Raw genomic sequence first — 21,388 nt, forward strand, 5'->3', positions numbered from 1 at the left:
TATCCGTATTCGGCCACGCAGTGCTCGACAATATCCGTATTCGGCCACATGGTGGCTCGACAATATCCGTATTCGGCCACGTAGTGGCTCGACAATATCACATGCATATCTTCCGTATTCGGCCACGTAGTGGCTCGACCATATCACATGCATCATACAAGGATCAATATATCTCATCATTATCATTGTCATCACATACATCTCATAAGCTTATCGTAACCTTTCATTAATGCACACATTTAAATTTAAAGACAATCTATGAAAATCACATCATATTCGTAGCACGAATTTCGTATAAGTATCGTATGATAGTCTTTATAATCTTCAGGCTTAAGCTCATCATTCCCATTATCATTTCTATAGCGTATCTCTTACCTTTATCTCACATGAAATCCTTTATGAACATAGACTCGTAGTTTCTCGAAACATTGGTCATAGGACATGCATTGACGCTTATAGACAATCTATAACAATGTCGTGGTGACATAAGGTCGAGAACCCCCGATTACATTATGGAGCATTCATAAGCATTCTGCCTCACCTTAAAGGAATTAGCATATAAGGTGAGTGTATACAACAAACAACATCAATAGATCGTAAATAGGATCATTAAATTCATAGACATCATTCCTTGCTTTAGAATTTCTAGGCTTAAACTTATCATCACTAATAAAGTCATGGAGAGGTAAGGGAAATAATATCATAGGAATCATATAAGGATTATCATCTTCGTAGGAATGTCATTCATGAGCTTGAGGACTTCTAGACTTAGATTCATCATCAATATTGTCATGCCTTAGAAAGAAGGGACTAGCCTTACATACCTTTTCCTTTAGCTATTCTACCGCTTGAATGTTCCTTTTCAATATTCGCGTCTTTACCTTCAAGAGAATTCGCATCAACGTTAGTTAATCGACTATAAGAACGCGTGACTATTTCTAGGGAAAATTGGGCAACATTCCCTCTGTTTCTACTACTTTTCCCATGTTTCATTTAAACTACCAAACATTCACAACAACACTCACAATATCGTATCAACAATCGTCATTTATCTACACTTACCACATTCCACCATTTTTCTCCAAATACTGCACATTTATGGGTTTAACTCATCATCACATTTTCTCATACATCACACCAATTTCATGATCTACACGTCATTTATAACATATTTATACTCCTAACTCATCAACATTCAACTATGGCACTATTCACATTTTCTGACCCATTTACTACACTCTTCTATATTCCAAGTGTTTCAACGTATAAATACTTTCAATCATCATGAGAGAGTCATAATACTTACCTTAGATGTGGTAGGAATGAGCCTTGAGTAGAAATACTCTTCTATACCAAAAACCCTACTGCACTTCCTTTGCAATTTCTTGGTGTAGATGAACTTTCATGAGTTTCACACTCTTGATTTCATCGATTTAGTATTGTTGATATTGATTTTCCTTTGCTTCTCTTGTGGATGAATATTAGAGAGTATTCTAGATGTTTCTTGAAGTGTGGAGTGAAAATGAAATGAATGGAATGAAAAAGGGTCCCTTATACTTAACTTAAAATCTGATTTTTATGAACAGTAGTCGAAGTGCACAGTGGCCGTAAACCCAGTTTACGGGCCGTATTCTTGTTTACGGTCCGTCTTTCACGACCGTATTTAAGCATAACAGAACAAGAAAGGTTTGCCGGAGTCTTGGTGGTTTACGGTCACAGTTTACGGGCCATATTTCGATTTACGGTCCGTATTCTGAGTCGTATTTAACCATTTAGACATTTGGCAGAAAGTTGAAATTTTGGAATGTTAATAGACGATAGCAGTTTACGGTCCGTAAACCACTTTACGGGCCGTATTTTATTTTACGACCAACTGGGCCGAAGTGAAAATCTGCAACTTTCGCATTTTCAAAACTCACAAGTAGTCATCCCCTTCTTAGTCAAACATCGTACACTCATACTCTTCGTTGGTCTATTCATTGTACGTTCACGGGGAAATTTCCGAGGTGTAACACGCAGTGTTCCCTTTCCATTCTAAAACTAGTTCTCCCAGAAATTGGAAAAGAACTTTTCATTCTACAATCAACATTGGCACAGCAAGAAGCCAACCAATCCATGCCCATAATAACATCAAAATCCACCATTTTTAACTCATTTTAGTTAATCATAGTATGATGGTCACAAATCACCACTATGTAGTTTCTATATACTCGGCTAGCTATTACCGATTCACCAAGGGGTATAGACACCTCAAAAGGTTTGATCGACTCCGGTTTGACTCTAAACCGACCCGCAATATACGGAGTAATATATGACAATGTGTAGCCGGATCTATCAAAGCATATATATTATGAACAAATACCGATAATATACCGGTGACAACATCATGAGAAGACTCAAGATCTTGGCGTCCAGCCAAAGCATAAATACAGTGCTGAGGACCGCTAGAACTGGGGACTTTCCCTCTGCCTCTACCATGACCGACTGACGCATGTGAACATGGCCCCATAGGGCGTACAGATGATGAAGATCCGGCTACTGACCGTGAAGGCTGGGTCCTACCTCTGCCACCAACCGAGAGGCAATCACGCATAATATGGCATGGTCGACCACATGAATAGCAAGCATCTGAACCTAATCGGCACTGACCCCAATGTAACTTCCCGAACTGGGAACATCATGGTACGGTGGCCTCACCTGACCCGAACACCACTGAACTGCGAACCGAAAAAACTCTGACTCGGCCCGGAATGAGTGGACCTATCAAATCTCTGCCCTGAAAACTGTGGAGGCGCACTAGTCATAGAATGGCCTGAATGCCTAGAAAACTGTTGTTTGTGCCCGCATCTATACTAACTCATCGGACCCAAAGATCTAGCCCTCTTGATATGTCCCTTATCATGCTGACGCTCACTCCTTTGTTGTTGTAGGCTCTTTTCGAAATTTTGAGTATGGGCCTGAATGCGTGAAATATCCATATTCTCCTCAAGGGACGCAGTCAAGCACCTATCCATCAAATGTGGTCCTAGGCCTTTCACAAATCGGTGCAGTCGGTCACCCATATCCGCTACCATAGCCGAAGCATACCCTGCTAAAGAATTGAAGCAGAGACAATACTCTAAAGCAATCATGCTTCCTTGCCTTAAATTCAAGAACTTATCAGCTCTAGCTCGCCGAACTTCTGGAGGAAAATAATGTCGGAGGAAGGTATCTACAAATTCTTTCCATACCGGAGGAGGCGCATTGATGTCACGACTTGACTAGAGGCGATGACGGGTACCCGGGGCTAACCACCGAGCACCACTCATTCTATTACTCATCATACTCATTAAGCGTACATTAATTAATATACATATACTCAACATCATAGGAAAATCATTTTTCATTTGGAAACATAATTACTTTTATATACATAAGCCCTTCGGCTATCAAAATAATACATATATACAATAGTAACATCGTGAGACCATACTACCCACACATGCGTATCTATGAGCCTCTACTAGAGTACTAGATATATGGACGGGACAAGATCCCGTTGTGCCCAAAATACATATATATATATATATATATATATATATATATATATATATATATACACACACACACAAAAGAATCAACCAAATAGCACCTCCGGAGAAATGGAGTGCTCCTGTAAATCTGCTGATAACTTCTACGAGTCTAGATCACCTCCCTGTCTACCTATGGGCATGAACACATCGTACAAAAAAGAAAGGACGTCAGTACTAATATTGTACTGAGTATGTAAGGCATGAAGAAATGAACATGATAGAGAAATCATAAGTCATAAGATGAAGATACAACCTGTGTAACTTTTAAGGGTGGATACATTTCATACATACATCATATATATAATCATATTACATGTATCATCATAATGCATACATTGTCGTGTCATATAAATCATCATCGTTAACCCGCATCCGGGTAACCATCATATGCCGCCCACTAGTGGTGATCATGCCCGACCCTCTAGGCTCGATGTAAACATAGCAGCCCGCCTTAGCAGTGACACGGCCGGCCATTTAGGCACGGTGGAATCGTATGCAGCCCGCCTTAGAGGTGACATGCCCGACCATTTAGCAAGGGTGGAATCGTATCGTCATATAATCAATCATAACTCATCATTATTACACATCTCATAGGCATATCAAAATCTTATCATAGCTTAACATCCTCATACATTCATCATTAATCCTACATTAGAACTTGGAGGTAACCATGGCTGGGTCGAGGTGACATAAGGCCGTGAACCCCCGACTACGTTATGGAGTGATCATAATCGTCATGTCTCCCCTTGGAAGGACTAGCATTTTAAGGTGAGTGTACACAAGGAAAATCATCAATGAAACTATACTTAGGATCATTAGCTTCATGGACATCTTATATTACTCTAGGATTCTTCATACTTATATTTATCATCATCATTAACATGATCATATAGTATCTCCTTTCTTTATCATGTGCGTAGGTGGCTTCTTATAGTCATGGACTCATAATTTCCGTTACTTAGGAAGATCGTGGAAAATTAGGAAGATTCATTCCTTAGAAGGAAAGGATTAGCCTCACATACCTTTTTGATTAGCTACTCTATCGCTTGAATGTTCCTCTCCAATATTCACGTTTCTACCTTCAAGAGTGTTCGTACTCATATTAGATAATCAATAACATAAGTGTGTTTGAACTAAAGCTATAGAAAATTGGGCAGCATCTCCTTTGTTTTTACTACTTTCTCCATATAATTTATCAACTCCCAAACGTCAATAATAACATTCATAATATTATCATCAATGACTTTAGTCAAATTCATCATTATCCAATCCCCACAATTTCCTCTCAAGGTCACCCATAATCATAATCATAATACAACGTTACATTCATTCTCATCTAATGTTTCTCTCATGCTCTTAACATCATTCATAACGTAATTACAATCACAATCATATCAATATTTATGATTCACCCCAAACTACTACTCAAAAATGGCACTATTCCCACATTCATGACTTATTTTCTATCTCCTTCTACAATCCAAGTATTTTAACTTTTCAATACCTTGAATAGCATAGAAATACCATAAAACGTACCTTAGATGGTGTGGGATTGAACTTGAAGTGGAAATACTTCACTTGAGCAAAACCCTAGTTCCACTTCCTATGAAATTTGTTGCCTTAGATGAACCCTACTAAGTTTCTTGCACTTGTTTCCCGTGATTTGATGAATTTGATCATTGAGTTCTCATGAGTTCTTGCATATGAAGTGTGTGGAAGTTTCTAGAGAAGTCTTGAGTTGTGGAGAATTAAAATGAAATGAAAATAATGAACTTGGGTGCTCTTTTTATAAATTAAAAATCTGTCTCGACGAAATTATACGAACACTTATACGGTCCGTATAAGTGACCGTGAAACTGCTTCAACAACCATCCATTTCTGTTTCAATTTGACGGCACATTATACGGTCCGTATAAATTGATACAGTCCGTATAAGTGACCGTGAAATCACCCCATTCAACAACTCATTCTGTGACCATTATACGACACATTATACGGTCCGTATAAGTGGCCGTATAATCCCATCCGCGAGGGACTTCACTATGACGATTCTGCGGTCTATTATTGTTATATCCCGTATTTTTGCATACTCAGAAAATTCAAAATAATTTTGACTTGAAAGAAATAAGGCCATATTTTGATTTTTTGTTTAATATATATGTGTTGTTTATAAAAATGTTGATGTGGAAATATGGAGGAAGGTCAAGGGCAAAATGGGGAATTTTGGAAATTAGTTTTGGGAATTACAAATAAGCCCCATAAATGAATTGGGCTAGAAAAAAAAAAGGGGGAGCCCATTAAGGTGGCCGGCCATATAGCATGGCCCAAGCCCATGAAAAAAATTAAATTCAAGACAATAAAAGGAAAGGGGCCACTAGTCTTCAACACTTCGTAGAACTTTCAAGAAAACAACAAGTTAGAGCAAAAGAGAAGGGGAATTCGGCCCTTGGAGAAAAAAAAAACTTTGAGCCATTAATCTTGAGTCCAAAATTTTAATTTTCTTGTATTCCTACTAAGCTCGAGACCCTCTTCAACGTGATATAAATTTTGAGGCAAGAAAGTACTTTTTTGGCAAGTGGAAACATTGGAAAAAGGTAAAGATTCTACTCTTTTTTGTCTTGGAAGAATTATATATATATATGTTGTAGTATATGGAAATGAATGTAAAGTATGAAAATTGTGTGTTGTGGGTGTGTGTGTGTGTGGCCTTGTATTGGTGTTGATGGAGAAGGGTGAACAAATTTTATTTAGTATGTTAAATTATGTTGTTGTGGCCTTGTGATGTAAATAGAAGAGTAATAGTTCAAGATTGGCATGAAATTGGTTGTTAAGTTGTTGTAGGAAATTATGTGATTTTATTATAGTTTTATGTAATTATGGGAATGGAGTTGTTAAGGTGCAAATTGTTGTTGTTGTTGATGAAATTGGAAGATAAAAATGTGTTGTGAATGTTGTGTCGAAGGTTGGAGGTTTCGGGTGAATTATAGTTTTTGGCGGGATTGTTGAATATTTTGTAGAATTATATGAAATGCTTTTGAATTGCACTTGAATGATCTTGAATTAGTAGTGAATATGTAAGTGTCGATATCGGCTTGAAAATTCGTAGTTGAATTGAATGTTGATGAATTATGTTGAAAGGAAGGTTACTAATGTTAGAATGTGTTTTGAATTGATTATTGATGTTATTGGTATGGTTGTTGGTATTGTTGGTATGGTTGTTGATGAATTTGGCCGAGTTAAATTCTCGGGGATGTTGAATTTACAGGGGAGATGCTGCCGAAATTTCTGTAGACAAGTGCAAATTAGAATTGGATTTCTAAGTACTTGTAGCTAATATTTGGTAATTGATAATATTATTGTAGATATTGGAGATCCCGAGACTTGATTCGGGAATTGATTAGCGGGCGATTGAGGTATGTAGAGCCTACCTTTCTTTCTTTTGGCATGCCTTTTTGGAATGAACAAATAACGTACAAGTATGCTCACTAGGGTGGCCTATGTCTTTGATTTCCATAAACGATCCCATATGGTTTGACACATACTTGTGATGCTTGAGGTGTTAGTCGATACGTTTCCGGATGTTGTTTAAAAAATATTTGATATGGCCAAAGCTTGGATATGTATATTTTGGATATGTGCATATTATTCTAAGGCTCCGTTTGAAGTGCTCTATAATGTTATTTGAAGTGCTCTATAATGTTATACGGACCACAAAAGCCTTCAGTATATTTTTAAGCAAAATGAGCTGAATTTGTGGCAAAGAAGATGGCCTGAATTATTGAAAGATTATGACGTCGATATTCTGTATCATCCTGGAAAAGCTAATGTTGTGGCAGATGCACTTAGTCGCAAGTCTATGGGCAGTTTGACCGACGTGCAGTCAGAGAAGAGGGAATTAGTTCGTGAAATTCATCAGTTAGCCAGTCTTGGAGTTCGTTTGGCCGATTCTGGAAATATTGGGGTTTCTGTCCGAGAAGTCGCTGAGTCATCGATTATGGAACAGGTAAAACAGCGTCAGTTCGAGGATCCTATTCTGGTACAGTACAGAGATGTGGCCCTTAATAAGGAAAAGACTCAGTTCGAAATTTCACCTGACGGGGTACTACTATATGGAGGCAGGTTATGTGTGCCTGACGTTGCAGGGCTGCGGCGACAGATTATGGGAGAGGCACATTATGCTCGGTATTCTGTTCATCCTGGATCCACTAAAATGTACCATGATCTCAGATGTTTATATTGGTGGGACGGTATGAAAAGAGATATTGCAGAGTTCGTTGCTCAGTGCCCAAATTGCCAGCAAGTTAAGATCGAGCATCAAATGCCCGGTGGATTGTTACAGGAAATGGAAATCCCAGCTTGGAAATGGGAAATAATTAATATGGATTTCATTACAGGTTTACCGCGCACTCCACGCAGGTATGATTCTATTTGGGTTATTGTTGATTGACTGACGAAATCAGCCTATTTTCTTCCGGTCAGGACTACTTATTCGGCTGAGGATTATGCCAGGTTGTATATTAAAGAGATAGTAAGGCTTCACGGAGTTCCTACATCTATTATAACCGACAGGGGTGCTCAGTTTACAGCAAATTTCTGGAGGTCATTTCAGGAAGGATTGGGGACTTAGGTAAGTCTTAGCACAACATTCCATCCTCAGTCCGACGGACAGGCCGAGCGTACTCTACAGACGCTGGAAGATATGCTACGGGCCTGTGTTATTGATTTCAGAGGTAGTTGGGATGATCATTTGCCGCTTATTGAATTTGCTTATAATAATAGTTATCATTTCAGCATCCACATGGCACCGTATGAAGCGTCATATGGTAGAAAGTGTACATCTCCGATTGGTTGGTTCGATGTGGGTGAAACTAAATTGATTGGTCCCGATATGATTCAGCAAGCAGTTGATAAGGTGAAACTTATTCGGGAGCGGTTATTAGCGGCCCAGAGTCAACAGAAATCATATGCAGATAAACGACGTCGACCTTTAGAGTTCCAGATTAGTGACTGGGTATTTCTGAAAGTGTCGCCTATGAAAGGTGTAATGAGATTCGGCAGAAAAGGAAAGCTCAGTCCGCGATATATTGGGCCTTATCAGATCATTCGGAAGATAGGCGAGGTCGCCTACGAGCTAGACTTACCATCCGATCTAGAGGCAGTACATCCGGTATTTCATGTGTCAATGCTCCGTAAATGTATTGGTGATCCTTCCAGAGTATTCCCCATAGAAGATATTCAGGTAACGGAGGAATTGTCTTATGAAGAACAGCCTATAGCTATTTTGGATCGTCAGGTGAGGAGACTGCGCACCAAAGATGTACCTTCTGTTAAGGTCATGTGGCGAAACAATAACAGAGAAGAAATGACCTGGGAAGTAGAGGACGAAATGAAGAAGAAGTACCCTCACTTGTTTCCTATGCCTTCAGGTAATCTAAATTCCGTAATTGGTTGTATTGATTAATGAATGATTTATATGTACTGTCCATATAAAGAACCTCCCCCAAAATGCTTGTAAGACCCATAAGGCTAATTTAACATTCGAGGACGAATGTTCTAAAGGGGGGGAGGATGTTATATCCCGTATTTTTGCATAATCGTAAAATTTGAAATAATTTTGACTTGTAAGAAATAAGGCCATATTTTGATTTTTTTATTTAATATATATGTGTTGTTTATGAAAAATGTTGATGTGGAAATATGGTGGAAGGTCAAGGGCAAAATGGGGAATTTTGAAAATTAGTTTCGGGAATTACAAATAAGCCCCATAAATGAATTGGGCTAGAAAAAAAAAAGGGGGAGCCCATTAAGGTGGCCGGCCATATAGCATGGCCCAAGCCCATGAAAAAAATTAAATTCAAGACAATAAAAGGAAAGGGGCCACTAGTCTTCAACACTTAGTAGAACTTTCAAGAAAACAAAAAGTTAGAGCAAAAGAGAAGGGGAATTCAGCCCTAGGAGAAAAAAAAAAACTTTGAGCCATTAATCTTGAGTCCAAAATTTTAATTTTCTTGTATTCCTACTCAGCTCGAGACCCTCTTCAACGTGATATACATTTTGAGGCAAGAAAGTACTTTTTTGGCAAGTGGAAAAATTGGAAAAAGGTAAAGATTCTACTCTTTTTGTCTTGGAAGAATTATATATATATATGTTGTAGTATATGGAAATGAATGTAATGTATGAAAATTGTGTGTTGTGGGTGTGTATGTGTGTGTGGCCGTGTATTGGTGTTGATGGAGAAGGGTGAACAAATTTTATTTAGTGTGTTAAATTATGTTGTTGTGGTATTGTGATGTAAATAGAAGAGTAATAGTTCAAGATTGGCATGAAATTGGTTGTTAAGTTGTTGTAGAAAATTATGTGATTTTATTATAGTTTTATGTAATTATGGGAATGGAGTTTTTAAGGTGCAAATTGTTGTTGTTGTTGATGAAATTGGAAGATAAAAATGTGCTGTGAATGTTGTATCGAAGGTTGGAGGTTTCGGGTGAATTATAGTTTTTGGCGGGATTGTTGAATATTTTGTAGAATTGTATGAAATGCTTTTGAATTGCACTTGAATGATCTTGAATTAGTAGTGAATATGTAAGTGTCGATATCGGCTTGAAAATTCGTAGTTGAATTGAATGTTGATGAATTATGTTGAAAGGAAGGTTACTAATGTTAGAATGTGTTTTGAATTGATTATTGATGTTATTGGTATGGTTGTTGGTATTGTTGGTATGGTTGTTGATGAATTTGGCCGAGTTAAATTCTCGGGGATGTTGAATTTACAGGGGAGATGCTGCATAATTTCTGTAGACAAGTGCTAATTAGAATTGGATTTCTAAGTACTTGTAGCTAATATTTGGTAATTGATAATATTATTGTAGATATTGGAGATCCCGATACTTGAATCGGGAATTGATTAGCGGGCGATTGAGGTATGTAGAGCCTACCTTTCTTTCTTTTGGCGTGCCTTTTTGGAATGAACAAATAACGTACAAGTATGCTCCTAAAGAAAAATTATACTCCTAGAGCCACTAGGGTGGCCTATGTCTTTGATTTCCATAAACGATCCCATATGGTTTGACACATACTTGTGATGCTTGAGGTGTTAGTCGATACGTTTCCGGATGTTGTTCGAAAAATATTTGATATGGCCAAAGCTTGGATGTGTATATTTTGGATATGTGCATATGATTCTAGGGCTCCGTTTGAAGTGCTCTATAATGTTATTTGAAAGCTCCTTAATATGAATGATAATTAATTTTCAGAAAATGACCTATGAAGTGTTTTTCGAAAGTTTTGTAATTTAAAAGCTCGCAACTTTTGTATACTATTTCCGATGGACTCGATGCTTACTTTGAGCCTTCTGATATCAGTATATATATGTATTTATTCGCCGAGTCTTGGAATTTATTTATTTATATGTATATGGTTTCCGCACTACTCCGCTCGTGCCTACTACTATGATGTCGTTACCGGATCCCGGGCCATTTCTGTGATCGTGCACACTATGTTATGTTCGGCAGTATGATGTGTTACGGTTCCCGAGACCTCGCCATAGGGCCGGGTACCACTTATATACGGCGTTATGATGTGATATGGCATACGATATGTTCTGATGATATGATATGTTCGGAGATTGTACGGAGATTTGAAACTTTCTGGAGTATGATGTGTTGTGGCGCCAGCGTCGGAGTGGCGACCACGTTACTGAGCCCTATGCATGATTTTTATTTGCATTACATATATTTTCGGCACAGGTTTTGATATATTAATTCTGTATCCATATTCTGTACTCCTCACTTCAGTTATGATTCGGATTTCCATATTTCATGCTTTACATACTCAGTACATATTTCGTACTGACCCCCTTTCTTTGGGGGCTGCGTTTCATGACCGCAGGTACGGACGTTCGTTTTGGTGATCCTCCAGTATAGGATACATATTATGCCACTTGGATTACTCCTTTTGATCCGGAGCTCATATTTTTGGTACATATCTTCTGTTATACATATTCTGTATATATGACTATTTGGATACGGCGGAGCCCTATCCCGTCATATGTTTCTGTCATGGTTTGTAGAGGTCTGTAGTTATATATCTGGGTCATGGGTCATGTTTGATCGTTTATGTTTGTGATTTGTGCCTTGAGCGGTCCCGTTTACTATTATGGCCACAACAACCCATATGCTTGTATATGTTTGCATATCTGGGCGATGTGTATTCCGCCAACTTCCTGGATTTGATATGATGTTTCTGTACGGGCGACCGCTTAAGATAATATTTGTTTTCAGTATCTGCTTAAAATATCGTATGTTAAGTTTGAATAAACCTTTGATATGTCGATCTGGTACGTAAGTCTGTATGGGTGTCCAAGTAGGGCACCAGTCGCGGCCCACGGGGCTGGGTCGTGACAATTATACGGACCGTATAATCGGCCGTAGAACCCATCTTTTCTCTGATCTTATTCTCGTCACTTCGTTTGATCTCAGATCCTTATGGAACCTTCTTGATACTTGTTTAACACCTCATTAACGATCTAAGGGACGTTAGAATTCTTCTCCAAGGCACTATTAAATCATCATTAACTTGTTACTCGTAAATCCTTTCCGACACATAACATATACCTTGCTTTCCTTAACAACTTTAGGCTCTCACCTCAAATGTCTTTGAAATCTTATTTAAAATCATTATACTTTATCTCTTGCTTATTAAAACATCGTATACGTCATGACCTTCGTTAGTCTATTCACTGTACGTCAACGGAAAATTTTCGGGGTGTAACATTCTTCCCCCCTTTTGGAACATTCGTCCTCGAATGTTAAGCACTCGGGAATTCTACAAAAATTTTGCCACAGTTTCTCCTGTAATATGGCATTACCATCCTGTCAAAACAGCCCACAATAACAATATAAGTTGGCCACACACGACCCATATGCAAAGAAGAAAACATACATACCTCATAATCTTGACATTTCATCGTGGATCTCCTCTAGGGGTTGAAAGAAGTGCGGGTACTTGGATTTCATACTCTCTTCTGCTTCCCAAGTAATTTCCTCTCGGTTGTCATTTCTCCATAAGACTTTAAATGAGGCCACTTCCTTATTTCAAAGTCTTCGTACTTGCCTATCTAATATGGCAATGGGTACTTCTTCATATGCTAGATTTTTTGTTACTTGAACATCGTCTATTGGAAAAATCCTCATAAGATCTCCAACACACTTGCGGAGCATTGAGACATGGAAAACTGGATGGACCAGTTCAAGTTCTGGAGGCAAATCTAATTCATAAGCTACTTGACCCACTTTGCGGATAATCGTATAGGGTCCAATGTATCGAGGACTTAACTTTCCTTTCTTGCCAAATCTCATCACACCTTTCATTGGTGACACCTTTAAGAATACCCAATGGTCAACTTGAAATTCTAAGTCTCGCCGGCGATTGTCCGCATAAGATTTTTGATGACTTTGGGCTGTCAATAATCGATCTCGGATCGCCTTGACTTTTTCTACTGATTGTTGAATCAACTCAGGGCCTATTAGCTGTACTTCTCCTATTTCAAACCATCCAATAGGGGATCTACACTTCCTTCCATATAAAGCTTCATACGGAGCCATTTGGATACTGGAATGGTAGCTATTGTTGTATGCAAACTCGATTAGAGGTAAGTGGTCATCCCAACTACCACCAAAATCTAGTACACATGTCCATAGCATATCTTCCAAGGTCTGAATGGTACATTCGGCTTGCCCATCAGTCTGCGGATGAAATGCCGTGCTAAGCTTCACTTGAGTACCTAGACCTTCTTGGAAGGATTTCCAGAATTTTGCTGTAAATTGTGCTCCTCTATCTATGATAATGGATATCGGAATACCATGGAGTCGCACAATCTCTTTGAGATATAACCTTGCATAATCTTCTGCTGAGTATGTGATTCTGACTGGAAGAAAATGAGCTGCTTTCGTGAGTCTATCCACGATCACCCGTATGGAATCATACTTGCCTCTGGAACGAGGTAACCCCACAATAAAATCCACGTTGATCACTTTCCATTTCCAAGTAGGGATTTTCATTGGTTGCAATAATCCTCCTGGTTTTTGATGTTCGATTTTTACCTGTTGAAAATTTGAACATTGAGCTACAAATTCTGCTATGTCTCTCTTCATGCCATCCCACCAATATATCAACTTAAGATCATGATACATCTTCGTTGCACCTGGGTGAATAGAATACCGAGAATAATGAGCTTATTCTAGAATTCGACGGCGCAATTCTGCAACATTCGGAACACATAGCCTGCCTCGGTATCTAAGAATTCCATCCATAGAAGTTTCAAATGGAGACTTCTCTTTTCCATGAAGTGTGTCTCTATAATGGCTCAACTGAGGATCTTCACATTGACGCTTTTTTACTTCCATATTCAGGGACGAGACTGTGAGATCATTAATACCAATTCCTGCACTACCTGAATCAATCACACGTACTCCAAGATTATCTAGTTGGTGGAGCTCATGAATTAATTCCTTCTTTTCCGAAGGGACTTCACATAGGATGCCCATTGATCGGCGGCTAAGCGCATCAGCTAATACATTTGCCCTTCCGGGCTGGTATAAAATACTCACATCATAATCTTTCAATAATTCTAACTACCGCCTCTGCCGCAGATTCAACTCCTTCTGTTTGAAAATGTACTGAAGACTCTTGTGATCTGTATAGATATCAACATGCACGCCATACAAGTAATGTCTCCATATCTTTAATGCATGAATAACTGCGGCCAATTCGAGATCATGAGTTGGGTAGTTCTTTTCATCTTTCCGCAGCTGCCTTGAAGCATAAGCAATGACTTTACAGTGCTGCATTAATACACATCCTAACCCAACACCGGAAGCATCACAGTATACAACATTGCCATCTGGCCCTTCTGGGAGTGTTAAGACTGGAGCTGAAGTTAATTTGTCCTTCAACTCTTGGAAGCTACATTCACAAGCATAATTCCACTAAAACTTAGCTGACTTTGGGGTTAGCATCGTCAATGGGGACGAAATAGATGAAAATCTTTCTACGAACCTTCTATAGTACCCTGCTAATCCCAGAAAGCTACGAACTTCTATAGGCGTCGTATGCCTTGGCCAAGTCGTCACAGCTTCGATTTTCTGAGTATTAACTCGAATGCCATTATCTGAAATAACATGGCCCAAAAATGTCACGGAATTCAGCCAAAACTCGCACTTTGAAAATTTTGCATACAATTCTCGAGCTCGAAGAATTCCAAGAACAATGCGTAAATGGTATGCATGTTCTGATTTTGTGCGAGAGTATACCAGAATATCATCAATGAATACTATTACGAATAGATCCAAGAGAGTCCTGAATACATTATTCATCAAATTCATGAACACTACCGGAGCATTAGTTAACCCAAACGACATCACCCAGAACTCATAATGGTCGTATCTCGTTCTGAAAGTTGTCTTGGGAATATCTTCTTCCTTAACTCTCACTTGGTGATAAACTGACCTCAAGTCTATCTTGGAAAACCACTTGGCACCCTGTAGTTTATCAAACAAATCATCAATCCTTGGGAGAGGATATTTTTTCTTTATCGTCACCTTATTCAGTTGCCTATAATAGATGCACATTCGTAGGGAAACATCTTTCTTTACACGAATAGGACTGGTGCTCCTATGGTGATGAACTGGGTCTAATAAACCCCTTCTCAAGAAAATCTTTCAACTGTGCCTTTAGCTCTTTCAATTCTGCCAGAGCCATTCGGTAAGGAGGAATACAAATAGGCTTGGTGTCTGGCAATACATCAATAGCGAAATCAATCTCTCTTTCCGGAGGAAGGCCTGGAAGTTCATCTGGAAATACATCTGGGAATTCATTCACTACTAGAATGGATTGGAAAGTTGGCGACTTTATTTCGGTATCATGAACTCAGACTAAGTGATAAATATAGCCCTTAGCTATCATCTTTCTTTCCTTAAGGTAGGAAATAAACCTACCTCTTGGAGATGTTGTATTACCCTTCCATTCACGCACGGGCTCTCCTGGAAATTGAAATCAAACCACTTTCATTCGGCAATCAACATTAGCATAACATGAGGCTAACCAATCCATACCCATAATCACATCGAAATCTAACATTTACAACTCGACTAAATCAGCTTTAGTCTGGCGGTCTCATATCTCAATTACACAATTTTTATACACTTGTCCAGCTATCACGGGATCACCAACTGGAGTAAACACCACAAAAGGTTTTATTGGCTCAGGTCTTACCCCAATACGACCAGCAATATACGGAGTAATATAAGATAGGGTAGAACCCGGATCTATCAATGCATACACATTATGGGAAAATACAGATAATGTACCTGTAACCACATCCGAGGAGGACTCAAGATCCTGTCGTCCGGCTAAAGCATACATACGGGGCTGAGTGGCACCTGACGTAGATGCTCCTTCTCTGCCTCTACCTTGACCTGCTAAAATCTGGGGAGTTTGTCCTACTGGGCGCACTGAAGAGGAACCAACTGCTGATCATGTGGGCTGAACCCCAACTCTACCATACCAAGAGGGACAATCTCGCATCAAATGCCCAGTCTGTCCACAAACATAGCAAGCATATGTACCCTGGTGACATAGCCCTGAATGTAATTTACCGCACTGACTACATCGCGGCACCAGTGGTCTCCTCTAACTATGATCACCCCCAAACTGAGAACCCGAAGCTCTCGAACTCTGACCCTGTCCTGAAGGAAAGGAGCGATCAAATCTCCTGTCAGCAAATCGTGGAGGCGGACTAGTCACCGACTGGCCTGAATGTCTAGGATATGTCTGCCTCGAACCCCCTCTGTAATCACTACCTGCCCCCATAGATCTGGCCTTCTTGCTTTTCCTTCTATCAATATCACAATCACCGTGTTGCGGATGTTGTCGTCCTTCTAAATTCTGGGCATGGGCTTGAATTCGGGAAATATCCATCCCGTCATGCAACGAAGCCGTCAAGCAATCTTTAAATAAATGTGGCCCTAAGCCACTCACAAACCTATGCACCCTATCTCCCATGTCAGCCACTATAGTCCGGGCATATCTAGCCAAAGAATTAAACTGAAGGCTATACTCCCGGGCACTCATATTTCCTTGTTTCAAATTTAAGAATTTATCCGCTCTAGCTTGGCGGACCTCGACTGGCAAATGAAGGCATCTACAAATTCTTGTCACACGGGAGGAGACGCATCCTCTTTTCTTGATGATATCCAATTATTGTACCATAATACCACCACATCTCGGAGTCTATAAGAGGCCAACTCCACAGATTCAGTTTCGGAGGCATGAATAATCTTCAACGTCCTCAACATTTCATCAATGAAACATTGCGGGTCTTTATTCGGCTTTGACCCGAAAAACTCTGGAGGATTTAGCCTCATGAAATCACGGGCTCTGGTACTAGCTGCCCGATCACTTGGACCCGCATTCTGCCGTTGCGCCTGGGCGGCAACTAATTGCATCAATAGATGAATAGCTTTGGTCACTTGTTGACCCGAAGTAGCCGGTGGAGGAACCGAAGGCATAGGAGCTGGGACTGAAACCTCTTCTTGTTCTTCTACATTGGGCGGGGCAGAGGAAGTATTAAATGGGGCCTCATTATGTGACTCGCCCTCTTCTACATTCATTGGCGACTCTCTTTCTACCCGCCTTTTCAATCGTAGTCTTGCCCTTCTGAGCGGCTGTAACTTTTACCTTTGGCGGCATTTTTGAAATCATAGCACACTATTAAGGAGGAGAAAATCTTATAACACAGCTCTATCGCACGATCTCTTATGATGAAAGATGGTCATTTTTCCTAAATGCCTTGTAGCCTCCTATTTATTAGTGTGGCGCGCAACACACCATAAACAAGACTCTACTAGACACGGGTCGTAGACACTTCCTAGGACTGAACTGCTCTGATACCCCTTTTGTCACAACCCGACTAGGGGCCATAACGGGTATCCGGGGCTAACCACCGAGCACCACTCATTCTATTACTCATCATACTCATTAAGCGTACATTCCTTAATATTCATATACTCTTAATTACATAATTACTTTTATATACATAAGCCCTTCGGCTATCAAAATAATACATATATACAATAGTAACATCGTGAGACCATACTACCCACACATGCGTATCTACGAGCCTCTACTAGAGTACTAGGCATATGGACGGGACAAGACCCCGTCGTTCCCAAAATACAAATATAAATATATATATATATATCTATATATATATATATATATACAAAAGAATAAACCAAATAGAACCTCCGGAGAAATGGAGTGCTCCTGTAAATCTGCTGATAACTTCTACGAGTCTGGATCACCTCCCTGTCTACCTGTGGGCATGAACACAGCGTCCAAAGAAGAAAGGATGTCAGTACGAATATTGTACTGAGTATGTAAGGCATGAATGAAATAAACATGATAGAGAAATTATAAGTCATAAGATGAAGATACAACCTCTGTAACCTTTAAGGGTGGATACATTTCATAAATACATCATATATATAATCATATTACATGTATCATCATAACGCATACATTTTCGTGTCATATAAATCATCATCGTTAACCCGCGTCCGGGAAACCATCATATGCCGCCCACTAGTGGTGATCATGCCCGGCCCTCTAGGCTCGGTGTAAACATAGCAGCCCGCCTTAGCGGTGACATGCCCGCCAATTTAGGCACGGTGTAATCGTATGCAGACCGCCTTAGCGGTGACATACCCGACCATTTAGGCATGGTGGAATCGTATCGTCATATAATCAATCATAACTCATCATTATTACACATTTCATAGGCATATCATAATCTTATCATAGCTTAACATCCTCATACATTCATCATTAATCCTACATTTCAACTTGGAGGTAACCATGGCTGGGTCGAGGTGACATAAGGTCGTGAACCCCGACTACGTTATGGAGTGATCATAATCGTCATGTCTCACCTTGGAAGGACTAGCATTTTAAGGTGAGTGTACACAAGGAAAATCATCAATGAAACTATACATAGGATCATTAGCTTCATGGACATCTTATATTACTCTAGGATTCTTCATACTTATATTCATCATCATCATTAACATGCTCATATCGTATCTCCTTTCTTTATCATGTGTGTAGGTGGCTTCTTATAGTCATGGACTCATAATTTCCATTACTTAGGAAGATCGTGGAAAATTAGGAAGATTCATGCCTTAGAAGGAAAGGATTAGCCTCACATACCTTTTTGATTAGCTACTCTATCGCTTGAACGTTCCTCTCCAATATTCACGTTTCTACCTTCAAGAGAGTTCATACTCATATTAGATAATCAATAACATAAGCTTGTTTGAACTAAAGCTATAGAAAATTGAGCAACATGTCCTTTGTTTTTACTACTTTCTCCATATCATTTATCAACTCTCAAACGTGAATAATAACATTCATGGAATCATCATCAATGACTTTTGTCAAATTCATCATTATCCAATCCCCACAATTTCCTCTCAAGGTCACCCATAATCATAATCATAATACAACGTTACATTCATTATCATCTAATGTTTCTCCTATGCTCTTAACATTATTCATAACGTAATTACAATCACAATCATATCAATATTCATGATTCACCCCAAACTACTACTAAAAAATGGCACTATTCCCACATTCATGACCCATTTTCTATCTCCTTCTACAATCCAAGTGTTTCAACTTTTCAATACCTTAAATAACATAGAAATACTATAAAACTTACCTTAGATGGTGTGGGATTGAACTTTAATTGGAAATACTTCACTTGAGCAAAACCCTAGTTCCACTTCCCATGAAATTTCTTGCCTTAGATGAACCCTAGTAAGTTTCTTGCACTTGTTTCCCTTGATTTGATGAAGTTGATCATTGATTTCTCATGAGTTCTTGCATATGAAATGTGTGGAAGTTTCTAGAGAAGTCTTGAGTTGTGGAGAATGAAAATGAAATGAAAATAATGAACTTGGGTGCTCTTTTTATAAATTAAAAATCTGTCCCGACGAAATTATACGGACACTTATACGGTCTGTATAAGTGGCCATGAAACTGCTTCAGCAACCATCCCTTTCTGTGTCAATTTGACGGCACATTATACGGTCCATATAAGTGACCGTGAAATCACCCCATTCAACAACTCATTCTGTGACCATTATACGGCACATTATACGGTCCGTATAATTTTTATACGGTTCGTATAAGTGACCGTATAATCCCATCAGTGAGGGACTTCACTGTGATGATTCTGCGGTCTATTATACGGACCGTATAACATTATACGGACCATATAATCGGCCGTAGAACCCATCTTTTCTCCGATCTTATTCTCGTCACTTCGTTTGATCTCCAATCCTTATGGAGCCTTCTTGATACTTGTTTAACACCTCATTAACGATCTAAGGGACGTTATAATTCTACTCCAAGGCACTATTAAATCATCATTAACTTGTTACTCGTAAATCCTTTCTGACACACAACATATACCTTGCTTTCCTTAACAACTTTCGTCACTCACCTCAAATGTCTTTGAAATCTTATTTAAAATCATCAAACGTTATTTCTTGCTTATTAAAACATCGTATACGTCATGCCATTTGTTAGTCTATTTACTGTACGTCAACGGAAAATTTTCGGGGTGTAACAATTGGCTCCCCGTGAAGCCATCGAAATCGTGTACCAATTAACTGCAACATCTCTCAATCTATAGGATGCTAACTCCACCGATTTGGTGTCCGAAGCATGTATCAACCGAAGGGTCCTCAACATTTTATCAATAAAACTCTGAGGTTCCTCATTCGGCTTTGATTCAAAGAATTCTGGAGGGTTCAAGCTAATGAAATCATGGGACCTTGCACTAACAGCCCTATCACTTCGCCCTGTACTTTGCCGCTGAGTCTAGGCAGCAACCAATTGAGTAAGCAAATGAATGGCCTCTTTTACATCTTGGCCTGAAGCATCCGGTGGAGGAGCCAGAGCTCCTAGAGCTGGGGCTGAGTGTCACGACCCAGCTAGGGGCCGCGACGGGTACCCGGGGCTAACCACCGAGCACCGCTCGTTCTACTACTCATCACGCTCATTAACTACTCTTTTATCGATTTTTATACTCAAATCATAAAAAAGTCATGTTTCATTTTTAAACATAAATAATTTCATATACATAAGCCCTTTAGGCTATCAAAATAATATATATAAAATGGTACCATAGTGACTTTATCTGACCACATAACCCACACTGTGTATCTACGAGCCTCTACGGGAGTACAAAACGCATAGACGGGACAGGACCCCGTCGAGCCCAACATTTACAAATATACACAAAAGAATAGTCAAGCACCTCCGGAACAAGGGAGTGCTTTCAATCAGCTAACAGCTCCTACGAGTCTCTCTCAAGCTCGCCTCCCTGTCTACCTGTGGGCATGAACACAGCGTCCAAAGAAAATGGACGTCAGTACGAACATTGTACTGAGTATGTAAGGCAGGAATGAAATAAATATAATAGGAGGATCGTGAGCCACAAGAGAAAGATATAACCTGCAAGAGTGTCATAGGTAAATACATTTTGTACATATATCATATTTTACCCAATCATAGTACATATGTTATCACATCACATATCTTGTCACATTACATATCTCGCCACATCACATATCTCATCACATCACGTATCTCGTTACATCATATATCACATCGTTATCCCGCGTCCGGGTAACCATCATATGCTGCCCACTAGCGGTGATCATGCCCGACCTTCTAGGATCGGTGTAACA

Source organism: Lycium barbarum, chromosome 2 (assembly GCF_019175385.1).
Source record: "Lycium barbarum isolate Lr01 chromosome 2, ASM1917538v2, whole genome shotgun sequence".
NCBI lineage: Eukaryota > Viridiplantae > Streptophyta > Magnoliopsida > Solanales > Solanaceae > Lycium > Lycium barbarum.